The sequence below is a fragment of the Aquarana catesbeiana genome, linkage group LG02, assembly GCF_042186555.1.
Source record: "Aquarana catesbeiana isolate 2022-GZ linkage group LG02, ASM4218655v1, whole genome shotgun sequence".
Lineage (NCBI taxonomy): Eukaryota > Metazoa > Chordata > Amphibia > Anura > Ranidae > Aquarana > Aquarana catesbeiana.
This window is the reverse complement of record NC_133325.1, coordinates 120,699,613-120,724,787: the sequence shown is the minus strand read 5'-3', so window position 1 is coordinate 120,724,787 and position 25,175 is coordinate 120,699,613. Positions and strand designations below refer to the sequence as shown.

At 42.4% G+C, this 25,175-nt stretch overlaps 1 pseudogene; it reads left to right on the top strand.

Annotated features, from left to right (window-relative positions):
• LOC141126547 (cyclin-dependent kinase 8-like) overlaps positions 1-24,140 on the top strand; it is a 29,183-nt pseudogene extending 5,043 nt beyond the window's left edge.
• Positions 24,141-25,175: the final 1,035 nt, after the last annotated feature.

Genomic DNA, 25,175 nt, shown 5'->3' with positions numbered 1-25,175 from the left:
CCGCCATTACTAGTAAAACATATAAATGAAAAAAAATAAATCTATCCCAAAGTTAGTATACTAGATAACTTTTGCGCTAACCAATCAATATTCGCTTATTGGGAATTTTTTTTTTACCAAAAACATGTAGCAGAATACATATTGGCTGAAATTTTGATTTTTTTTTTTTTAATTTTATTATTATTGGATATGTTTTATAGCAGTAAAAAGTATTTTCAAAATTGTCGCTTTTTTGTTTATAGCTCAAAAAATAAAAACCAGAGGTGATCAAATACCACCAAAAGAAATGTTTGGGTACAGTGTCGCACGACTGCGCAATTGTCAGTTAAAGTAAGGCAGTGCCGTATCGCAAAAAATGACCTGGTTAGGAAGGGGGTAAATCCTTCCGGGGCTGAAGTGGTTAATGATTACATGTTCAGCGTCCAGAAAAAAACAAAACATAGAAAATCCTCAGAATGTGAAAATGAAATGTTTTGAAACTGATTACAGCAAACATACATTTTATTGGCCAACCAATGGTTTTGTCATGAATTTCATGTCATGGAGACCCCTGACAAAGCATACAGTTGGAAGGTTTCTACCGCTCTGAATAATGAAAGCCACAATGAGAGCATGTAAGGACCACAGATCCCTTTCTTTTTCAGTTGTCAGTTATAGCATCGAAGTGCCGTATCGGCAAAAATTCTCTGGTCAGGAGGGGGTGAAACCTTTTAGGGCTGAAATGGTTAATAGTCCTAAAAGACTGTTTTGCACTGCCATGCATTTTTACAACGATTTTTGAACATTGTCACTTTTGTGCCTTAAAGTGATACTAAAGTCAGTTTTTTCATGTAAATAACAAACATGTCATACTTACCTGCTCTGTGCAGTGGTTTTGCATAGAGCAGCCCAGATCTTCCTCTTCTCTGGTCTCTCGCCGGCGCTCCTGGCCCCTCCCTCCTGCCAAGTGCCCCCACAGTAAGCAGCTTGCTATGGGGGCAGCTGAGCCGTGGCTCTGGGTGTCCATTTAGACACTGAGCCGCGGTTCTGCCCCACCCTCTCCCTCTCCTCATTGACTCACTGACTTTGACAACAGCGGGAGCCAATGACACTGTTCTGCTGTCTTAGCCAATGAGGAGGGGGAAACCCGGGCAGCCAAAACTCTCCTGTAACATCTCTGGATCGAGATTGGCTCAGGTAAGTATTAGGGGGGGCTGAGGGGAGCTGCTGCACACAGAAGATTTTAGATCTTAATGCATTAAGATCAAAAAGCTTCTGACTTTACAACCACTTTAATTTGCATTTTCTCATATAGTGCTCTAGTGGTTTCATTGGTGCTTTTGTGTGGCTATTTTGGGAAGATAATGCCTGTGTTTTAAGGTGGTTTAGTCACAAGAATCCCAAGGAGCAAAGGTAAGCAGTAACAACTTACATCTGTACCGGTACACATACACGGAGCACCTTGGTTATACATGACATGAATACTGGTGAATGCTTCAGGGGTCATGCTGAGTGTTTTGGTTTGGCTGCACACTCTTTGCTCAGTGTGTTTGGAAGAGCACTGGAACCACTCATCACAAATGCATATTCTCTCTGTAAATCAAAAATTGCATCACATGCATAAGTGGGCATTGGCATGTGTTGTATTAGTATTTTTTTCCTGCTTTATTTCTCTTAAATTTTAAGCTGTGAGCAGCTAAATTTTTTACAATGCGATTTTAATAAAAAGGTGTGGTAGAAGCAGGAAAGATTAAAAATAATTTTCCACATTTTTTACATTTTGCTGCAGATGTAAAATGCACCCCAGTGTATTCAGTGAGAATGAGACCCAAAGATCACATGTATAAGATATTGTATAGTGCAATTTGTGTGTAAAAAGTCCTTACTGTGCTGTTAGACCACTCTCAAAGTATAAACGTGATTTCCTTTTTTTTTTAGGTATACCAACTGCAGCCTTATTAAATACATGGAAAAGCATAAAGTAAAACCAGAAAGCAAAAACATTCCACTTGGTAAGTTTTTCCTCTTGTTCTGATTTTTATGGCATAACTTTAAGGTCATTTGGGTTCAGGTCAGATTCTTGCTAAAGGACCCCACATGTTTCTGTCAGCATTGCTTTGCTGAAAAAAACGGAAGCAGAAATAAGTCCAATGGTGACATGCCACAATAAAAACTTCTTTCCCGCTGTCCTAAACTTAAAGGATAAGTTCACCTTTTAAGGCAGAATTGCACTTTTCATAAAATTTTTGTAATTAACTATAGAAGCGTTCATTTTTCATCTGTCTATTTGGATTTTTAAAAATGCTTTTTGATTCCATCACTTCCTGTAGATCAGCAGCATACAGGAAGCTTTGAAAGCATGCACTGCCTTACTGAATCACAGAAAAGTGTGGCGTGTTCCACTCCTCCCTGATTACTATGTCACTTTCCACCCACTTTCTATAAAATCTGATTGCACAATCTCCTTCAGATCTACCATCACCTATGTAGTACATGGGCCTGCCTGATTTGATACAAATTGAATGGATCAATACGTGTGTCGCCCTTTTCCATAGGTTCTGGTAAATCTACAGAGATTGTACAATCAGATTGTGTATGGCCAGCTTTACACACGTACATAGGGGAGAGTTGCTAGAGACACTTAGCTGTCAAGACCTGTTCACATCTCTGCATAGCGTGAACTCACATTTTTTTGGGGGCATTTTGGAGCGCTTTCTCTCATCACCCCAAAGAAGCTCCAGAATTTTTTGGAGCAGAACGTGGTGCATTTTTACCATTTTTTGTTGGTGCGTTTGTCGCACAGCAAACCATGCCTGCTACCCGCGCTTGGGGGGGTGCCATTGAGGCAAAGCACACATTTTCTGTGCAGTTTGTAAATGCACAGATGTGAATGGAGCCTCATTATTCTTGTGTAAACACACCAATTTCACTATTAGGTGTGTCCCATTCACACCTAGCATAGTGGGAGTGCATGTGTTTTTTTTGGTTTGTTTTTCTTGTGACACACAGGGCAGCTCATTGATTTCAGTGGACTGCTCTAGACGTGGCAAAGTAGCTCATGGCACATTTTGGCGTGTGGCCCTTTGCAAATTTGTCACTCGGTTTTTCACATGGCAAAATGTGTATTTTGTTTCTGCGTTTGGGGTGACTAACACATAATGGCACCGAAAGCACAGTGCATAAAGGTGGCCATACAGTATACAATCTCATTTAGATTTACCAAACTATGTAATAGGGGAACACACCATCTATGCAATCAGACATACCTTTGCACTACATAGATGGTAGATCTAAGGCTGCGTATTCAGTGAGAATGTTGTTCCTTGACATTGTATGTGTGCACAGAGGGAGGAAGGGAAAATACAGGGTATGTGTCTTAGAGGTCAGCGGGTGAACTCCTTCCTGTGTCTTACTGGTCTTCACAACCTAAGGGCCAGAGAGAGCCACAATGTAAGTGTAATTGTGCCAAAGGTATATTTACACTTTTAAATTCAGGGCTAAAACTCAGCCTAAAGTCTAATGAGATTTTTAACCCTTATTGAAATGCAACTAACGTGTTTTATAAAGCTTCAGAAACTCCTCACAATGGACCCAATAAAGAGAATTTCATCTGAGCAAGCTATGCAAGATCTGTATTTCCTTGAAGATCCACTTCCTACATCAGAGTGAGTTACCAATTTACCTAGCAAAAGTATTCTCATCAGCCTGTTTACATGAGTAACCCTAATATCTTAATAAGCATTGTCACCCAAATTGTGTCCTATATCTTTTCATGTGACAACACTGAAGAAATGACACCTTGCTACAATGTTAAGTAGTGAGTGTACAGCTTGTATAACGGTGTAAATTTGTTGTCCCCTCAAAATAACTCAACACACAGCTATTAATGCCTAAACCGCTGGCAACAAAAGTGAGTACACCCCTAAGTGAAAATGTCCAAACTGGGCCCAATTAGCCATTTTCCCTCCCCGGTGTCATGTGACTCGTTAGTGTTAAAAATAGACAATCCTGTGAGCAACCAATTCCTAGATGCTTTATATTGTAAAGCGCTGCGTAAACTGTTGGCGCTATATAAATCCTGTATACTAATAATAGATGCTAAAACGTAAATAAAATACCTAAAGCTGCTAGCGTTACACATGTCACATATATTGTGCAAAAACAATTATAAATATATATACGCTGCGCTAAAAGGCATGTATAAGAAGTGCACAGTAAATAAATCTCAAATTAAATAAATAATGAACCAGTGAATTATAAATGTTAATACACATATAGTGTATAGTGCCTAGTGCATAACTGTGTATTACAAGCCAAAAAATAACAGCAATATATCAAAGTGCTTCTGTGCTTTCATATAGTGTCCAAATAATTGAATAATGACCGTGCTTTCATACAGTGTCAAAACATGTCAATAATGACTGTGCTGAAAAACTATCCTATAAGTGATTTAAATCATATAACAAAGTGCTCATGTGCATGCAAGTAGCGACCAATTGTGTCACTAATCCAGTATTGATAAAGGTCCGTGTAATCCAAAAGCTGTGATTCAAGTGGTGCTAAGGCGTCATCACTCAGGTGCCCCCCTTAGGTAATAAATGCTCACCTTGGAGCGTGCGACTTTGCGATTAAGTCAAAACACGCATGTGAACCGCCTTTGGGCTCTATGATGGTATTGGGCTCCTGGATTCCTCAGCATACACCAACCGGAATATGAAACAGGAAAAACTCGATAGAGCAAGTACAGTTTGAACTGTTTATTAAATAAAGCAAAAAAGATCCCCTTCAGGGGTACTTACACAGATTAGGGGCGTCAGTGCACCGCTCTATAGTAAGCCTATACTGGTGTATACCAATGGTGGTCACTATTTCCCCCTGAAGTAGATGCATAATCCCTGCATCGATACGCGTTGAGGAGGGGTCAGGACGGCATGGCAGGCATCTTGTGCACTCAGGAGGACACCCGCATCATCCTGATACCACCATTACAGCTTGTCCATGAATGCCCAGGAGTAGCAGAGTAGACAAAGATATAGTATAGTTGTACATGCGAAAGCATATACACTATAACACAATTGTATGTGTCAATAGTAGACAGAGGTTGTATATTTGTATATATAAAAAGCATATAAAGACTGACCTGATCCAATAATGGAACGGACGTAGAGACCAAGGGTAAGTGTGCAAAATACCAAACAATATCTAGGAATGCGATCCCTAGAAAAAGGGAAAAGTGTGTTGGTGAAAAAAAAAAAATTGATGTCCAGCACAAGATCAGTGCTTGAGTAAAGGTGATATATGTACCTTTGCAGGATGAATGGCTTGGCAACAGCAGAGTCCACTGTAGAGTGTGAGATAGTGAGAGGGGAAATGCCAGCCATGTCCACCTCCCAATTTGGATCCCCGGAGGGGCAGGGCAGGCTCCGCCCCGAACGCCATGTGAGGATGGCGAGACACGCCGACTCCAAAGGCAGCCGTCAAATAGGAGTGTACATGCGCAGTCACCTCCTGGCCGTCCGTGATGACGTGCTACACCCAAATGGATGACGCCGCTACTACAGACGTCACCCGATGGGTGCAGAAACATGGCGCTGATATGTAGGTGGCCCCACCCATCTGAAGTGTATTCCAACATAACGACCCCAAACACACCTCCAAGACTACCACTGCCTTGCTAAAGAAGCTGAGGGTAAAGGTGATGGATTTGCCAAACGTGTCTCCAGACCTAAACCCTATTGAGCATCTGTGGGGCATCCTCAAATGGAAGGTGGAGGAGTGCAAGGTCTCTAACATCCACCAGTTGTGATGTCGTCATGGAGGAGTGGAAGAGGACTCCAGTGACAACCTGTGAAGCTCTGGTGAACTCCATGCCCAAGAGGGTTGAGGCAGTGCTGGAAAATAATGGTGGCCACACAAAATATTGACACTTTGGGCCCAATTTGGACATTTTCACTTAGGGGTGTACTCACTTTTGTTGCCAGCGATTTAGACATTAATGGCTGTGTGTTGAGTTATTTTGAGGGGACAACAAATTTACACTGTTATACAAGCTGTACACTCACTACTTTACATTGTAGCAAAGTGTCATTTCTTCAGTGTTGTCACATGAAAAAGATATAATAAAATATTTACAAAAATGTGAGGGGTGTACTCAGTTTTGTGAGATAGTGTGTGTCTGTGTGTGTGTGTGTGTGTATATATAATATTATAATATACACACTGTCTTTTTAAATAGATTGAAAATCACTTTTAGGATTAACCGCTTCCTGACCAACCGCCGCAGTTATACGTCGGCTCGCTGGGTCGGGAGAGCAGGCGCCAGGGAACACGGTTAACCCCTAGATTGCCCCCTAGTGTTAACCCCTTCACTGCCCGTGACATTTTTACAGTAATCAGTGCATTTTTATAGCATTGATCGCTGTATTATTGCCAATGGTCCCAAAAATGTGTCAAAATTGTCCGCCATAATGTCGCAGTCATGATAAAAATCGCAGATCACCTCCATTACTAGTAAAAAAAAAAATAATAAAAATGCCATAAAACTATGCCCTGTTTTGTAGATGCTATAACTTTTGCGCAAACCAATCAATATACGCTTATTGCGATTTATTTGTTTATTTATTTTTTGCCAAAAATATGTAAAAGAATACATATCGGCCTAAACTGAGAAAAAAATTAGCTTTTTTTTTTAAAAAAAAAAATGGGGATATTTATTATAGGAAAAAGTACAAAATAATGCGTTTTTCTTTTCAAAATTGTCGCTCTTTTTTTTTGTTTATAGCGCAAAAAATAAAAACTGCAGAGGTGATCAATTACCACCAAAAGAAAGCTCTATTTGTGGGGAAAAAAAGGGCGTCAATTTTGTTTGGGTGCAACGTCGCACAACCGCGCAATTGTCAGTTAAATTGAAGCAGTGCCGAATCGCAAAAAGTGCTCTGGTCAGGAAGGGGGTACATTTTTCCGGGGCTGAAGTAGTTCAATTAAAATGCTAACACTTGAGATTTTAGCAAATTTGTTTACCTCTAGGGATGAGCCGAACACCCCCCTGTTCGGTTCGCACCAGAACATGCGAACAGGAAAAAAGTTCGTTTGAACATGCGAACACCGTTAAAGTCTATGGGACACGAACATGAATAATCAAAAGTGCTAATTTTCAAGGCTTATATGCAAGTTATTGTCATAAAAAGTGTTTGGGGACCTGGGTCCTGCCCCAGGGGACATGGATCAATGCAAAAAAAAGTTTTAAAAACGGCCGTTTTTTCAGGAGCAGTGATTTTAATAATGCTTAAAGTCAAACAATAAAAGTGTAATATCCCTTTAAATTTCGTACCTGGGGGGTGTCTATAGTGTGCCTGTAAAGGGGCGCATGTTTCCTGTGTTTAGAACAGTCTGACAGCAAAATGACATTTTGAAGGAAAAAACTCATTTAAAACTACCCGCGGCTATTGCATTGCCGACAATACACATAGAAGTTCATTGATAAAAACGGCATGGGAATTCCCCAAAGGGGAACCCCGAACCAAAATTAAAAAAAAAAAATGACGTGGGGGTCCCCCTAAATTCCATACCAGGCCCTTCAGGTCTGGTATGGATATTAAGGGGAACCCCGGCCAAAATTAAAAAAAAAAAATGACGTGGGGTTCCCCCTAAATTCCATACCAGACCCTTCAGGTCTGGTATGGATTTTAAGGGGAACCCCGCGCCAAAAAAAAAAAAAAAACGGCGTGGGGTCCCCCCAAAAATCCATACCAGACCCTTATCCGAGCACGCAACCTGGCAGGCCGCAGGAAAAGAGGGGGGGACGAGAGTGCGGCCCCCCCTCCCTCCTGAACCGTACCAGGCCACATGCCCTCAACATTGGGAGGGTGCTTTGGGGTAGCCCCCCAAAACACCTTGTCCCCATGTTGATGAGGACAAGGGCCTCATCCCCACAACCCTGGCCGGTGGTTGTGGGGGTCTGCGGGCGGGGGGCTTATCGGAATCTGGAAGCCCCCTTTAACAAGGTGACCCCCAGATCCCGGCCCCCCCCCTGTGTGAAATGGTAAGGGGGTACATAAGTACCCCTACCATTTCACGAAAAAAGTGTCAAAAATGTTAAAAATGACAAGAGACAGTTTTTGACAATTCCTTTATTTAAATGCTTCTTCTTTCTTCTATCTTCCTTCATCTTCTGGTTCTTCTGGCTCTTCTGGTTCTTCTGGTTCTTCCTCCGGCGTTCTCGTCCAGCATCTCCTCCGCGGCGTCTTCTGTCTTCTTCTCCTCGGGCCGCTCCGCACCCATGGCATGGGGGGGAGGCTCCCGCTCTTCTCTTCTTCTCTTCTTCTTTTCTTCTTTTCTTCTTTTCTTCTCTTCTTCTCTTCTTCTTCATTTTCTTCTCCGGGCCGCTCCGCAATCCATGCTGGCATGGAGGGAGGCTCCCGCTGTGTGACGGCGCTCCTCGTCTGACAGTTCTTAAATAACGGGGGGGCGGGGCCACCCGGTGACCCCGCCCCCCTCTGACGCACGGTGACTTGACGGGACTTCCCTGTGGCATTCCCCGTGACGTCACAGGGAAGTCCCGTCAAGTCACCGTGCGTCAGAGGGGGGGCGGGGTCACCGGGTGGCCCCGCCCCCCCGTTATTTAAGAACTGTCAGACGAGGAGCGCCGTCACACAGCGGGAGCCTCCCTCCATGCCAGCATGGATTGCGGAGCGGCCCGGAGAAGAAAATGAAGAAGAAGAGAAGAAGAGAAGAAGAGAAGAAGAGAAGAAGAGAAGAAAAGAAGAAGAGAAGAAGAGAAGAGCGGGAGCCTCCCCCCCATGCCATGGGTGCGGAGCGGCCCGAGGAGAAGAAGACAGAAGACGCCGCGGAGGAGATGCTGGACGAGAACGCCGGAGGAAGAACCAGAAGAACCAGAAGAGCCAGAAGAACCAGAAGATGAAGGAAGATAGAAGAAAGAAGAAGCATTTAAATAAAGGAATTGTCAAAAACTGTCTCTTGTCATTTTTAACATTTTTGACACTTTTTTCGTGAAATGGTAGGGGTACTTATGTACCCCCTTACCATTTCACACAGGGGGGGGGCCGGGATCTGGGGGTCACCTTGTTAAAGGGGGCTTCCAGATTCCGATAAGCCCCCCGCCCGCAGACCCCCACAACCACCGGCCAGGGTTGTGGGGATGAGGCCCTTGTCCTCATCAACATGGGGACAAGGTGTTTTGGGGGGCTACCCCAAAGCACCCTCCCAATGTTGAGGGCATGTGGCCTGGTACGGTTCAGGAGGGAGGGGGGGCCGCACTCTTGTCCCCCCCTCTTTTCCTGCGGCCTGCCAGGTTGCGTGCTCGGATAAGGGTCTGGTATGGATTTTTGGGGGGACCCCACGCCGTTTTTTTTTTTTTTTTTGGCGCGGGGTTCCCCTTAAAATCCATACCAGACCTGAAGGGTCTGGTATGGAATTTAGGGGGAACCCCACGTCATTTTTTTTTTTTAATTTTGGCCGGGGTTCCCCTTAATATCCATACCAGACCTGAAGGGCCTGGTATGGAATTTAGGGGGACCCCCACGTCATTTTTTTTTTTTAATTTTGGTTCGGGGTTCCCCTTTGGGGAATTCCCATGCCGTTTTTATCAATGAACTTCTATGTGTATTGTCGGCAATGCAATAGCCGCGGGTAGTTTTAAATGAGTTTTTTCCTTCAAAATGTCATTTTGCTGTCAGACTGTTCTAAACACAGGAAACATGCGCCCCTTTACAGGCACACTATAGACACCCCCCAGGTACGAAATTTAAAGGGATATTACACTTTTATTGATTGACTTTAAGTATTATTAAAATCACTGCTCCTGAAAAAACGGCCGTTTTTAAAACTTTTTTTTGCATTGATCCATGTCCCCTGGGGCAGGACCCAGGTCCCCAAACACTTTTTATGACAATAACTTGCATATTAGCCTTTAAAATTAGCACTTTTGATTTCTCCCATAGACTTTTAAAGGGTGTTCCGCGGCATTCGAATTTGCCGCGAACACCCCAAATTGTTCGCTGTTCGGTGAACTTGCGAACAGCCAATGTTCGAGTCGAACATGAGTTCGACTCGAACTCAAAGCTCATCCCTATTTACCTCTACTTTAAAAGTGGACAAGGAAAGAGACATATTTTCTACTGGGTATGAGGGGTTCTAGCAAACCTGTTACTTTATTACTTTTTAAATCTGAGCATAATTTAACCAGTTTAAATGTGTATGTAATCTGTGTTAGACCCCATACACACTACAACTTTTGTCTGATTTCCTTTTAGATTTACCAAAACCATGTAGTGCAAGGGCCTGCCTGATACAAATACAGATTGAAACTCTTAAGGTTTGACCTCATATTATATGGTTTTGGTAAATCTGAAGGAAAAAAATCTACAGAAAATTGTATAGTGTGCCAAAAGATTAGTAAGATTTTCAGCCACTCTTGTGTGTTCACACACCTCGGTCACACTCAGTCTGAGAGATGACAATATGATCATCCAGTGGAGTTTTACAGCCTACTATGTTCTGCTTATTGGATTTGGCAGAATGATGATTTAATTGTCCTTTTAGTATATTGGAGGCAGAGAAGCGAAAGGAAAGCAGAGCCAGATTATTTGGGTCCTAGTCTGCATCATCAGAGTGGCATAATTGTATGGATTACAAGACTACCTGAACAGAATCACAAATACCATGTTAAACAGTAGTACCATGTTAAATACCAGGTTAAACAGTTTACATAATGCATATGTATTTATACTCTGTATCTACTAGTTAGTAGTTTAGTTGGGCATTATCTGAACCTTATTTTTTGTCGGGCCATTCTAAGGCACTATTTGGCTGATATGGTGTACAATGATCAGTTCACACTTCTGCAATCGATTGAAATGGGTCACACGTTTCTGTGTCTAAAAGCTCTGACCGTGAAGTGAAAGATATTCTTCTGGTGGTACTTTCATTATTCCCTTTGGACAGCACGCTATAAGTGTACTTTTAGCACCAGTCAGCCCACGTACTGAAGTGTCAGCCACTGTCCCCAGTGTATGCACACTTTAGTGATGTTTTCTGTATGAGTGAAAACCTGCTATAACAAGTGCTTTCTTTGTAGTGTGTTTGCAGGCTGTCAGATACCATACCCTAAACGGGAGTTCTTGACAGAAGAGGAGCCTGAGGATAAGGGAGACAAAGTATGTGTCACGCATTGCTCCTTTTTTTTTTTTTTTTTCTTTTCTTTTTTTATACATTACATGTATACAAATCCCAGATATTTGCATTGCATTCTTAAAATTAAGTGGCGTATTCCTCAGTGCCAGTCAGTGGCTTCAGATTACTTTTTATATGTAAATAGTTTATCATAATAATGAAACAGTCCTTCTTGCATGTGTTTTTGGGCAATCTTCATTAGAAAATTCACACTTTTTACTCTCCTGGGGTTTATAAACAGAATATTCACAATCCATTAACATCAGGCGGAACTGAATCTGTTAGCTAAACTTTTTGTCCAGGGGCTATACTTGTAATATTTACATGTCTATAATGAAACCTACCAATACTCTCCCTTGGCTCATAGCTGGCCCAGCATGAGCAAGGTATGCCTCTTTTTTGCATTGTATTGAGATAGGCTTAAAGTGTTACTAAACCCACAACAGTAATATTGGTCTGTAGATGTAGTAAAACATGCTTGCTATGCTCAATGTGGAATCTAAGGGGTTAATCCTCCACATTGTGTAAAAAGGCTGTGTGATCCTGTCTTCTCTGATCCTCCCCTTCCACTGTCCCCAATCCATCTCCTGATAAGACCGAGCCTTTGGAGTTACTCTGCACATGCTCAGTTTGGTGTGTGTATCGCTTGAGGTTTTTTTTTTTCTTGGGAGAGTGCATGTGATCAGCACAGGGCCAATCAGCACTGTCCAGACAGAGGCTCAGTGGTCCTGCAGCCTCATAGGATGGTCAGAGTAGAATGAAAACTCCTGCTACAAGCTTTAACCAGATACTGATAGCATTCACAAGACTGCTCTAACTGGTGTTGAGAAAAGGTGTTTAGCAGTTTATATTTACTAAAATAATTGCATTTTCCATGGTTACTGTGGGAGACTAGATATAGTGAATTCAGGGTTCTGGGTCTAGTAACACTTTAAGCCATCATCCATATTTTAAAAAAATGTGGGAGGGTTAAAGTATTGTCTATAGAATCCAGATTTCCCTTGTCCGTTTGCTGGTTCAAATTGAAAAAAAGGGGACTTGTTTTTTTATAATTTGTCTTTCCTTCACACCACCTTCTTAAAGCTTTCTTACCCTTTTTGTCAGCTGCTGCAGTCAATGTTTTGCAGTTCTGCAAATGCTGTACAGCTGCAGACTATCGATATTGCATTATTCCATTCATAACATTGTTTTTTTTGTTTTTTTTTACTCCATAAAGAAAAAACAACAGCAGCAGCAAGGCAATAATCATACCAATGGGACCGGCACCCAGGAAACCAAGACAACAGCCACGCACAAGGACCGCCGCTGAAGAGAGTTGTCCCCCCTACCACTACCTCAGGTGGACTCATCATGACCTCAGATTATCAGGTACAAGTTAGCAAACTGGGACTGCAATCTAATTCTTTACATCACATTGGAGTAACAGCATGAATAGTATATCTCTACTTTGAACTGACACTGAACAGCAAATCTGTTACACCACGTTTTTAATGACCGAAGATTCATTCACTCGCTTTTCATACATGCTGCGGGTGCATAGGGGAGTTATGGCAGTGTGTGTTTGCCATTAAAGTTATAATTTGCATTTAATACTTTTTTGAAAACTCGAGGGCGCAATAATCTAGGGCATCAATCACAGAGAGGTCGTGTGGTGGTTACCCCAACCCTTCAAGATACAGAAACACATATATAGTGGCTTGCCAAAGTATTCAGCAGAACTCCATCCCCCACCCCCATTTTTTTTCTCTGTTTTATTGCATTAATATCTGGACTTAAAATGTTTTTTTTTTTCGGGGTTTGTACCATGTGATGTATACAGCATTCCTATGATTTTGTGTTACCATAATCTATAACCAATAACCTTTTAAAAAAAATCGTAAAGCCCAGAAAAAAAAAAAAAACAGAAGAAGAATCTTTATCATGCATAAGTATTCACCCCTCCCCCAAAAATCTACATTTTGTAGACCAACCATTTGCTGCAATTACAGCCGCAAGTCTCTTGGAGTACAGTCAGTGGCGGAAGTATAGTGGTCGCTAGTGGGCCCCCTGTATACCTCGATAAGAGGAGCGGCAGGGGCGGCTGAAACCTAGCTCCCCGATCCGTCTCCCCCTACAATGTAGTACCCGGCAGGAAGAGGTAAGGTAAAGCACTGCCGAATTTTACACTGCCTGAACACTGCCTCCTGACCGCCTGTTTTAACCCCTTAAATGCATTACTATGCTGCAACTGCATGCACAGTTGCAGAGTGGTTGCAGTGCAGCCCCATTCACTTAGGGGTATACTTCAAGGGTGCCTGAATGCAAAAAGATTGAGAAACTCTGGCATAGAGGAACCAATCCCTCCATTTTCCTCCTGCAGCCGCTGAATGCCTGTGGGAGGGAGAGGAGGAGAAGCAGGGGGAAATGGAGAAATCGGTTTCTTTATATGCAGCCACCCACTTGCGACCGGACCCCGTTGTTCCGCCACAGGGTTTAGAGGAAAGGGACCTGTCAGTAGGGCCCTGAAGGTTTTAATTACGCCACTGGGTACAGTATATTACTATTGGCTTGCCACATCTAGCCAATGCTCATTCTTAAGGGTAAAACTGCTCCATCTCCAAGTTAGATGGGTTGTGTTGCTGTACAGCAATCTTCAAGTTATGCCATAGGTTCTCAGTTAAATTGAGGACTGGGCTTTCACTGAGCCAATGTAAATAATTAAGTGTTTCCTATTTAACCACCCCAGTTTAGCTTTAGCAATATATTTGGGGTCATTCTACTGCTGAAAGGTGAACCTCCATCCCAGTCCCAGTCTCTTTTCCATCTCTTTTAATCCTAAGCATTTTTTCAGTCTCTGTCGATGAAAAGTATTACCACAGCACGATTCTGTAACCACCATGCTTCATTATGGAAACTGTGTTGTTAGGGTAATGGGAGGTTATAGGGTTCCACTACATATAGCATTTCCATGGGGGGGGGCGTGTGGAGCCTTTTCTTAGAGCTCCGGACCACGCTAAGATCCTTCAACTATCCTGCTAAGCCCCAGGCTTGATATTTTGCTACCCATCTACCAGACCTGACTTGGGAACACGTCAAGCACCTGAAAATGGTAAAATACGGCTAGAGGCTCGCTCGGTTCACCCACAAGGCAAGCCAAGATTGCGCACGATCAGCAGAAGAACAATGTAGCTCACCAGCCCCTGATGGCCGCCTGTGGACCGCGTGGGAAACGGAATGGTTGGACCCATCTGATTCATTGGCGATTCCCCTGCCCTCTCCCTCACCTGAACCAGGGGAGGGTGGCTCCGGTGCACAGGTAAGAGATCCGACACTAACGCAGATAATGGACAATATTAAGAGCTACCACGCTTCGCTATCCGCACAGATTGAAACCATAAGGGTGGACTTTGCTCTCCTGAAGGATGATGTGCACAAAATTAGACACGGGGTCACTAATGCTGAACAGCGCATTAGAGAGGTAAAGGATGACCTCAATCCACCGATGGTGCAGGTGAGGGACGTGGCGGCGGACCACAAGTCCCAGGAGGCTAAACTGGGAGATATTGAGGACCGGCTCCGCCGGAATAATCTCAGATTCCTGGGATTCCCGGAAGGATCAGAAGGCAAACGTCCTGAGGAGTTCCTGCTATTTCAGATTAAGAAATCCTTAACTGTTTAAGTACTGTCGAGCTACTATAGATTGATCTTCAAGCAATGCGGTTCATTTAATGCTCTGCTGAAAACCACATACTCACCCTTAATCTTCCTGTCCAGCTGGACTAGGAAGACTTCCCCCCTCTAGGGTGACTGTTATTCAATGTTCGGGGTGAAAGCTTATGGAATGTTTGGGGCTACGGGCAGGGTGAGGGGGGGGGCTGGGTTTTGGGATCCTTTCTTCTGGATCAAAGTTCTTTTTGTTTTTTTTGTTTTTCTAGCCTTTCATGCCCATCAATGCAGCCTTACGGTGCTCATGAATGCAGCCACACTGTGCCCATGAATACTGACTTGCCATGGATGACGGATCACACACACACAGCGGGCATCTCCCGCTGTGTGTCACGGAGCTGGGTCTGTGTTCGGCGGCGCTGTAACAAGGGCCCGCCCCCCCTGGACCAGCTCGTGTGATAGGCGGAACACCGATTCAATCAGTGTTCCATCTACTATCACAGTGCCGCCGAACAGACCCAGCTCCATGACACACAGCGGGAGATGCCCGCTGTGTGTGCGATACACAAGAGCAGGAGGAGAGAGAGAGTGGGGGGAGCGCTGCAGCCTCAGCTTAGCTTAAAGCGGCCCCAGGGCAGTCCGGTCCAGCCTCGCTGACAGTTTCCCAGCTAAAACCTTCTGGCAGAAGTGGTGCAGGCTTTTTTACAAGCCCACCCCCCTCCTCCGGGCTGCTCTGATGGCCGCACCACTTCTACCAGAAGCGATCAGCCAGGAAACTGTCAGCCTGGTCTGCTCCTGCTCCTCACTCGACATGCACTAAATTCCACTTGCAAAATGTGAGCAGGCGAGTGCAGTTTTTGAGAGCTGTTAATAAGATGATGCAGATATATGACATGATGCACATATTCTGGTCATATGCTACAAGGCTATGACTGATTACCGTTAATGTTGTACTTCATTTTTGAAATATGAAAAAAAAAAACATAGCATTTCCCAAGGTGGCCAAAAAAGTTAATTTTTAGTCTCATATGACCAGGGAACCACCTTCCATGTGTTTGAAGATTTCTGTTTCTATGTGTCCTAATTAAAAAAATATCTTATTCGCAAAGAACAGTAGAAGGCTTGATAATTTACAGACCTGGTACCTGTTTGGGTGTTTGGGCACTGGCAAACCTTTCTGGTCACACCCACTAAGCACCATCTCTATAACCTTATCCCATTCACTTTTTTGGTAGTGTTCTAAGGTGAGGGACCTCTTCTCCCTTATGAAGAAATGGCTCTTGACTAGTTTATTATTTTACTTCGGATTGTGAAAGCAGAACTACACTGCATCTGAGCGCCACCAACCAAAAATGCGATTTAATTTATTTTTAACATACAAAGCATACTCTCCCATCCATCCATGCCTCCATGCTTTATTTTGCTGAGAAATCACTTTGAAAAACCACTCCCCTAGCATTTTTGGCCATGGCTATCTTGAGAAAGGGCAGATGATTTATGTAGCATTTACTTCCAGGAATCCGTCTGCCTTTAGCTCAGGCATGTAGGCAGAAGGGTGTGTTTTAGCTGAGAAAACCCCTCCTCCCCTCTGGAAGACTCCTGGGATGTATGACATCATTTACCTAGGTCTGGAAACCAAGTAACTGAAGAAATGTAAAGAGAAAAAAGTTTAAAACAAGTAAATATGAGATACTTTCCTATTTACTAATGCTAGCAGCATGAGGATTAAAAATAGTCAATGCTGATTGAGAATGCGAAGTTCCACTTTAAATCAGTTTATCAATAAACTCTTCACTGTGTCTTAGAGCCACAATAGAAGCTTTGCATCTGGATCCGCACAACATCCGTAAAGCCTTGGGTGCTGTACCTTACCCCACTGCAGGGAAAGCCTTTTAACCACTTCCCACCCGGCCTATAGCACAATGACGGGCAGGCGGTGGTTCAGTTATCCTGACTGGGCGTCATATGCCGTCAGTCTGACACACCGCTACACCGATCTCGGTAAAGAGCCTCCGACGGAGGCTCTTTACCACGTGATCAGCCATGTCCAATCACGGCTGATCACGATGTAAATAGAAAGAGCCTTTGATCGGCTTTTCCTCACTCGCGTCTGACATACACGAGTAGAGGAGAGCCAATCGGCTGCGCTGATTGTTTATCAGCGCAGCCCCCCCTCGGATGCCCACACTGGACCACCAGGGAAGCCACCAGGACCACCAGGGAAGCACCTAACATGTGGATGGCCAGGTACATCCTCCATGGCCATCCACATGTGAAAATTGATGCCCATCATATGCCAATCAGTGCCCACAAATGGACACTGACTGGCACCTCTGTGGCACAATGAAAACAGTGATGCCCAGCAATGCCACCAATCAGTGCCCATCCGTGCCACCCATCAGTGCCCGTCAGTGCAGCCATATCAGCGCCCGTCAGTGCAGCCATATCAGCGCCCGTCAGTGCAGCCATATCAGTGCCTGTCATTGAAGAAAACGTACTTATTTACAAAAAATTTTAACAGAAACAAAACCTTTTTTTTAAAAAATTTTCTGGCTTTTTTTATTTGTTGCGCAAAAAATAAAAATCGCAGAGGTGACAGCCTGGAAGTCTGCGACTCAGCCGATATCTTAAAAACTTTTGTTCAATTCTATGAAGAACTATATAAGTCTTGTGCTCCTCTGGGGACGGAGGAATTGCTGACTTACATGAGAGACATTGATCTACCTAAGTTGACGAAAGACGACAGTACTGCTTTGGAATCTGGAATTAGGGTGGGGGAGGTGGAGGAGGCGATTGCCTCTTTTCCCCCTAGGAAGTCCCCTGGTCTAGATGGCCTCCCCTCGGAATGGTATTGCACTTTTCGGTATGGTCTGGCTTCTCGCTTGCTTAAGGTGTTCAATGCGGCTAGATCGGACGGTAGATTGCCTCCATCTATGAGGGAGGCCTTGGTTGTCCTGATCCCTAAGGGGGGGAAGGACCCCCGAGAATGTGACTCCTATCATCCGATCTCGCTGATGAACGTTGACACAAAAATCCTGGCCAAAATACTTGCAAGCAGGTTACAAACAGTTATCCCAAAATTGGTAGATACGGATCTAACGGGATTTATTCAGGGAAGGTGCGCACAGATGAACATCAGGAGACTCTTTGTGAATCTTCAAACTGCCCATGACAACTCCTGGACTAGAATAGTAGCCTCCTTAGATACAAAGAAGGCCTTTGACTTCGTGGAGTGGTCATATTTGTTCCACCTATTGGAGTCCTATGGCTTTGGCCCTGTTTTCATTTCCTGGGTACGGCTCTTGTACACAGATCCGCTGATTAGACTGAGGGTTAATGGCATTATTTCAGACCCCTTCCCTATATTCCGGGGCACCAGGTGGGGGTGTCCACTGGTTGGACACCCCTGCCTGGTTGGGGGGGTGGGTTATCTTTTTGTTATGAGATATCTATTTTTATCACTTTACTGTTTTAATAAAAAAAAAAGAAAAAAGGCACATATATTGCAAAGTAGAGTAGGGTCAGAGACCCAAATGGCTCATTTAAGATAAATGGATATCTGCACTGTTGTAATGGGTGTGTGATTTCTGCTCTAAAATTAATGATGTAACCCCTATCTGATGTAATGTATGTTTCCTTTTTTCTGTGCACAATAAAAATTCTCTCTTAAAAAAAAAAATAACAGAGGTGATCAAATACCACCTAAAGAAAGCTCTACTTGTGGGAACAAAATGATAAAAAATTTGTTTGGGTACAGTGTAGCATGACCGCGCAATTGTCATTCAATTTGTGACAGCGCTGAAAGCTGAATATTGTCTTGGGCAGGAAGGTGTATAAGTGCCTGGTATTGAAGTGGTTAATGTTGGTTTGTGAACTAGATCCTATGTGGGCGTCCATCCCACTTGGTGCAACATCTGTAGCTAGCAGCGTTGTGTTCTACAGGTCCAGCACCATGGTCCATCCCTGTGGAGCCCAGACCCTAAAAACCGTTTTCAAGGATATGCCTATCATGACAGGTGAATTATGACTACATGACAAAAAAAAACCCTCAGGCAAAAAGATGAAATGCTCCAGTGTTTCCAGTGTTGTGTAAATGCAGATTATGTCAGGGATCCAAAAAGAAAGGGATCCATGGTCCTTACATGCTCTCATTGTGGCTTTCATTATTCAGAGGGGTAGAAGCCTTCACCTTTCAGACCCGAGAAGAGGAAGATCTGGGCTGCTCTGTGCAAAACCACTGCACACAGCAGGTAAGTATGACACGTTTGTTATTTTTACATGAAAAACTGACTTTAGTATCACTTTAAGGCACAAAAGTGACAATGCTCAAAAATTGTTGTAAAAATGCATGTCGGTGCAAAATAAAGTCTTTTGGGACTATTAACTTTTTCAGCCCTAAAAGGTTTCACCCCCTCCTGTCCAGAGCATTTTTTGCGATATGGCACTGCAATGCTTTACCTGGCAACTGAAAAAGAAATGGATCTGTGGTCTTTACATGCTCTCATTGTAGCTTTCATTATTCACAGGGGTAGAAGCCTTCAAATTCCAACTCTATGCTTTGTCACAGAGGTGGGGGACTCGAGTCACATGACTTGACTCGAGTCAGACTCGAGTCACCTGTTTGAGGACTTGCGACTTGCTTGACAAAATTAAATAAATGACTCGACTTGACTTTGACTTGTCACTAATGACTTGCGACTTGACTTTGACTTGGGCTATTTGACTTGCAATGACTTGCAATGACTTGGCACCACCAGTTCTGTGTCTTGGCCTAGGCAAAAGCCGCCCCCCCCCCACAAAAGAAAGCTCCCCCGAGTCCTGGCTTCGGGGTAGATCAGTATTTTGACTTAATTTGTGACTTGACCAAAATAAATGACTTGACTTGACTTGCTTGACTTCTAGCAGGGACTCGACTTGACTTGCTTGCTTTTCGCCACAGTAACTTGGGACTTGCTTGTGATTTGAAGGTTAAGACTTGAGACTTGCTTGTGACTTGCACATGTGTGACTTACTCCCATCACTGCTTTGTCAGGGCTCTCCATGACATAAAATTCTTGACAAAACCATTGGTTGGCCAATAAAATGTATGTTTGCTGTAATCTGTTTCAAAACATTTCATTTTCACATTCAGTGGATTTTTTTTTTCTGGACTCTAAATTTTTATGTATTAAACAAGCACTCAATTATTGCTGATTTTTTTTTTTTTTTTTTTTCTACACAAGTGTGATAATTATCAAAGTTGGTCACCTGGCTGAACAGAATAGTGTAAACCTTGTAAATTGAACCTTTTTGTGTATTTTTTTTTTCATATATTCAGTACCAAACACGGTTTTATCTTTTTCTTTCTTTCTTTCTCTTTTTTTCCAGCGTTCCAATCCACATGCTGCCTATCCAAACCCTGGACCAAGCACATCACAACCTCAGAGCAGCATGGGATATTCGACTACCTCCCAGCAGCCTCCACAGTACTCCCATCAGACACATCGGTACTAGAGTGTGTACCAGGAAAAACGTAAATGCACTGTTGCTTGGGCTGCAGGACTGAGCTTGTAGCCGCCTGCCTGGAGCCTGGCTTTGGAATGTACTGTACAACCACACCTTGACAATGTCCAGCAGCCAAGTCACACATTTCTCAGAATGTAGAATCCCACGGGGAGGTTTCAAGAGAGCGCAAGTTCTAGCACAGTCCATATTGTGAATTTGCTACTTCCATAGTATACTTGAAAATGGTTCAATGCGACCAATGCATTTCTTTCAGTGATGCTAACAGTTAAAGCTGTGAAGTATGCTTGGAACAAACTGTTTTTCGTTATTGTATGTGGTGACTATTAGCATATTATCTGACCAATAATACCTTGATATTTTTTTTTTTTTTTCCCTATGTTCAAGTAATGGCTCATAAACATTGCACAAAGCTCAAGGCTAATCCTAGTCAGATAAGCTTTTTTTTTTACTTCTTTCATTTTAATGCTTAGGTGATAGCAAAGAAATATCACGATCCGTATTTTTGTTGACCAGAAAATTTGTTACATTTTATCCCTGTTATAAAACCTTTCTTGTATGGTCCTCCCAAAGATTTTAAGGGTTAATATAGATGGACACAGAGTCTGCCATTCAGTTGATAATTGGATGCGATAGCTGCACGATGAGCTACATTCAGGTAATCTCCCGGTGAGTGCATTTTTTTTTTTTAGTGTGTATGAAAGAAGCTGACCATACATGACTTTCTCTTTTTAGTCCGCATCAATTTCCCCATCCTTGCTTAGGGTATGGATGGAAGAATCTTCATTGCAAGCTGATGGGATGCAGGCACTGTTTGTCCAAAATTTGAGCTGTTAAGAGCTTTAGTCTGCTCAACAGTGCCATTGCAGTTTTAAGTGGAAGCTGGCAAGATGATTTACCTACCATCCTAAACTTTTTCTAGTCCTCTGGCAGTAATGGCTGCTCCGCCAAGTTGTCATAGCTGTCACAAAGGGACCTCAATATCTTCAATGGAATTATGTTTTACAAAAAAATAAAGATGGTTGAGTGGGAGCTCTTGTCCTTAAAAAAAAAAAAAAAAATTTTGTTGGGTACTGCGTTAAAAAAAATCTCAAATGAATATTGTATTCTTAGAAAAGTATGTGGTTATTGCATGTGTTTGTTATTCAGCACATGAATTGCTTGTTTGTCACATGTCTTGATTTATATTTTTATTCTCCTTTTTACATACAAACCAAGCTGTCCAGTAAAAGTGACGGGGTTTGGGACAATCATGCACACAGATGTTTGGAGGCATTTTATATGCTTAGAGTAATTTTTTGGCATGTTCCCTCACCCAGGGAGCCACATCTGGTGCATACAGCTTTCATACAAGTGAATACAAGGCTGTGTTCAGAAAAGCGAATTTTTCACGTTTTGGAAATGCATTGCACAAGCATGCGCAGGTAAACCCCTGATGTACAGAAGCATCAGCGTTTACAAGACTATGGCCGCATACAGCTGTTCACTTGTATGGCAGTCTGTACGCACTAGCTGCAATTCCCTGGGTGCGGGAAAGTGCCAGAAATTTTCATATAAAATGCCTGCAAACGTCTGTGCATGAGGCCAAACATTGCTGGGGTGCTTAAGCAGCTGCAGAAACAGATTTTCTTATGTTTTTTTTTTTGTTTTGTTTTTTAAATGATAGTTTATACCAGGGATATGCAATTAGTGGACCTCCAGCTGTTGCAAAACTACTAGTCCCATCATGCCTCTGCCTCTGGCTGTCATGCTTGTGGCTGTTAGTCTTGCTATGCCTCATGGGACTTGTAGTTCTGCAACAGCTGGAGGTCCGCTAATTGCATATCCCTGGTTTATACCATGTGAATTACAGGTGACAGTTGTAAGCCCCCAGACAGTGGGTCATTTTCCCTCACCCCTGTTGCTCACAATTTTGCTGAACAGGCTGGTCTGAATGTAGACACAAAAAAAAAGGGACAAATGTGGAAATATAAAAAGTAATTTATATTCCAAATATTACATATGTTAACCACATACATTAAAATTATTATTATTATTTTTTTTTTTTTTTTATAAAAAAAAAAAAAAGAGTCCTCAGGTAGTCTAATAAAATCAGTGGTTGGCTCCTAACATTGGTGTCCATGTATGCAAACTAGAAATCTTGGCAAGCTTTTTATATATTTAAAAATTCACATTTAAAGTGTTTATTCGGACCGTTTTTTTTTATTTAGTTTTGGATAAAGTGGGGAAAGGTTAGAACCCTTGACATGGTTTTATGCTGTCCAGTGTTCTGTAAGATTTAGCCCTCACTTTCTGTCCTACTGACAATTTACCAAAGTGAGAAGGGAACTCTTAAAGTGTCACTAAACCCACAATTGTAAAATCAGTCTGTATATATGCAGTAAAGCATGCTTGTTATACTCACTGTATAAACCTATGGGGTTAATCCTCAGCATTGTGTAAAAATGCTGTTTGATCCTGTCTTTGATCCACCCTCCTTTCACTGTCCCCAATCCATCTCCTCATAAGACAGAGCATTTGGAGAAACTCTGGTGTGTATTGCTAGAGTTTTGTTTTTTTTTTTTTCTTGAGAGGGTGCTTGTGATCAGCACAGGGCCAATTAGCACTGTCCAGACAGATCAGGGGTCCTGCAGCCTCATAGGACAGTTAGAGTAGAATGAAAACTCCTCCTACAAGCTTTAACCAGTGCTCGGCCACACACTGATAGAAGTCACAAGACTGCTATATACTGCTGAGAAAAGGTATTTAGCAGTTTATATTTACTAAAATAATTGCATTTCCATGTTCTGTGTACTGTGGGAGACCAGATATTGTAAATGCAGGGTCCTGGGTTTAATAACACTTTGACAGCAGCATGAATGCTAGAACCCCTGTCAGAGTCCCTGTTGCAGATTTTACTCTCCTTTTCCTCTTTGGTACATTTCAGCAATACGGAGCCCCAGACAGCAGTAGAAAACACAACACAAAGGGTTTGTAATCCTTCTGTGCTCTATCCAAAACTGGAAAAACCTTTTAAGCCTAACTTACACTTTAAATATTTTAGGGAAGTGTCCAATTTTTTTGCCATTTTAACACACATGCACCAACATCTCAGAATGACATTATTATAAGAGTCGGGTGTGTATTATTTTCACAGGCAAAAGGGGGATATCTATCAAAGCTTTTAACAGGTCAAGTTATACGTTACAGATGTTGGTGTGTGTTATCAGAAGCTTTAATATATACTAAACCATGCACACACCATGGGGAACCATGCGGATGCAACCACTGTGCAGCAAACCTGTAACTATTACTGCCATGTTCCTTTATCCAAACCTTCTTTAAATATTAATTTTGCTTCTATTCTTAACTTGACTGGTATTAAAGCTGCTATTTGATAGTTAATAAATCTGAAACTGATTTGAATCCGTTTGCTGCAGCAAACCCGTAAAACTGATTGAATTTTTTTTTTTTCTTTTTGGTGTTGCTGAATTGTGAGCATGCTATGGAGTTGTATCAATGCCGAAATAACCAGCATGATAGCTGCTGCTCACCAGAAAAAGCATCTGTTCAGATATTCTTATAAAGCTGGCTTGGTGTAGTGGATTTCAAATCAGTAACTATTTGTTTTTATTTGGTCGGCACCTTATTTTAGGGTGGCTCCTGTTACAGTGGAGAATAAGGGGTAGGAAAGCCTTAGGATTTTCAAGGAAAGACAGAAGCTGTAACATAAAATGTACTGTATCAAACTATTTTACATGAATGACAAGTATTCTGATTACAAATTAATTCAACATTGTTAAAGCAAGGTGTTAAGTAATAAATTTATTTTTCATAAAAGAAAAGGTTACTTTGTGTGTATTTGTTCCTAGTGTAATCAAGAATATTTATTATACTGTTAGTTCACATTAGTCCCTGCCCTCAAGGAGCTTACAATCTATTGTCCCTATGTCATATGCATACATACACACACTAGGGCCAGCTCAGACAGGAGCCAAATAACGTCCTGCATGTCTTTGCTTGTGTGGGTTTCCTCCCTCACTACAAAGGGAGAACATGCAATCTCCATGAAGATGTCCTGTCCAGAATTCGAACCAAGGTTCCAGGTTTATTTGTGCAGAAGGCGAATTCTGGAGCTATACCAGATACCCTCAGCTGGGAGGAAGCTCTAGGGCAGGCTAAGTGTATACTAGCTATACTGTCTCCAACATGGTCTGAACAATCACTGAAACTTTACAGGAAAAATTCATGCTAATACAGTTTTCAGAAAAAGAATGACTAGAGGACCTGCTTGTGCTGGTGTAGATGGGCCAGTTTGTCAACTGAACGAAATAGCATAAACATTCATATTTTTATCATCTCCTCCATATAATGTTGGCATTGTTACAACAGCAGTTTATGAGGTTCCCATTGCAAACAACTTTGTAGAAAGTGAGGTTAGGTGCAGGAATCCCTATCAACACTCTCACCCAGTTACCTCCTGTTCAGTACTGTGTGCTAAAGATGCTGCCTGCCATTCGTTTCATAATTGAAACATGTACAGGGTGCTATATGGTGGAATTGCTGATTTCCAACTTAAAAACACTGATGTGCTATCAGCAGGGTATTTTTTTTTTAAATCAACAAAGTAGAATTCTATTGAGTAGAACACAATTACATGGTACAAACATGTAGGCATATACAGTCCATAAAAAAAAAAAACAGGAGATGTAATCATGTCGCAAAATGATCTGCAATGACTGCATAGCCAACAAGCCTATCATAAGTGGAATAGACATTGCATAATACCTTACGTTTAATGTACTATTAAAGAAAGGTAAACAGTTAAAGAAGAAAAAAAAGAAAAACAACTGCAAGCTGGCATCAGTTACTTTGTTTTA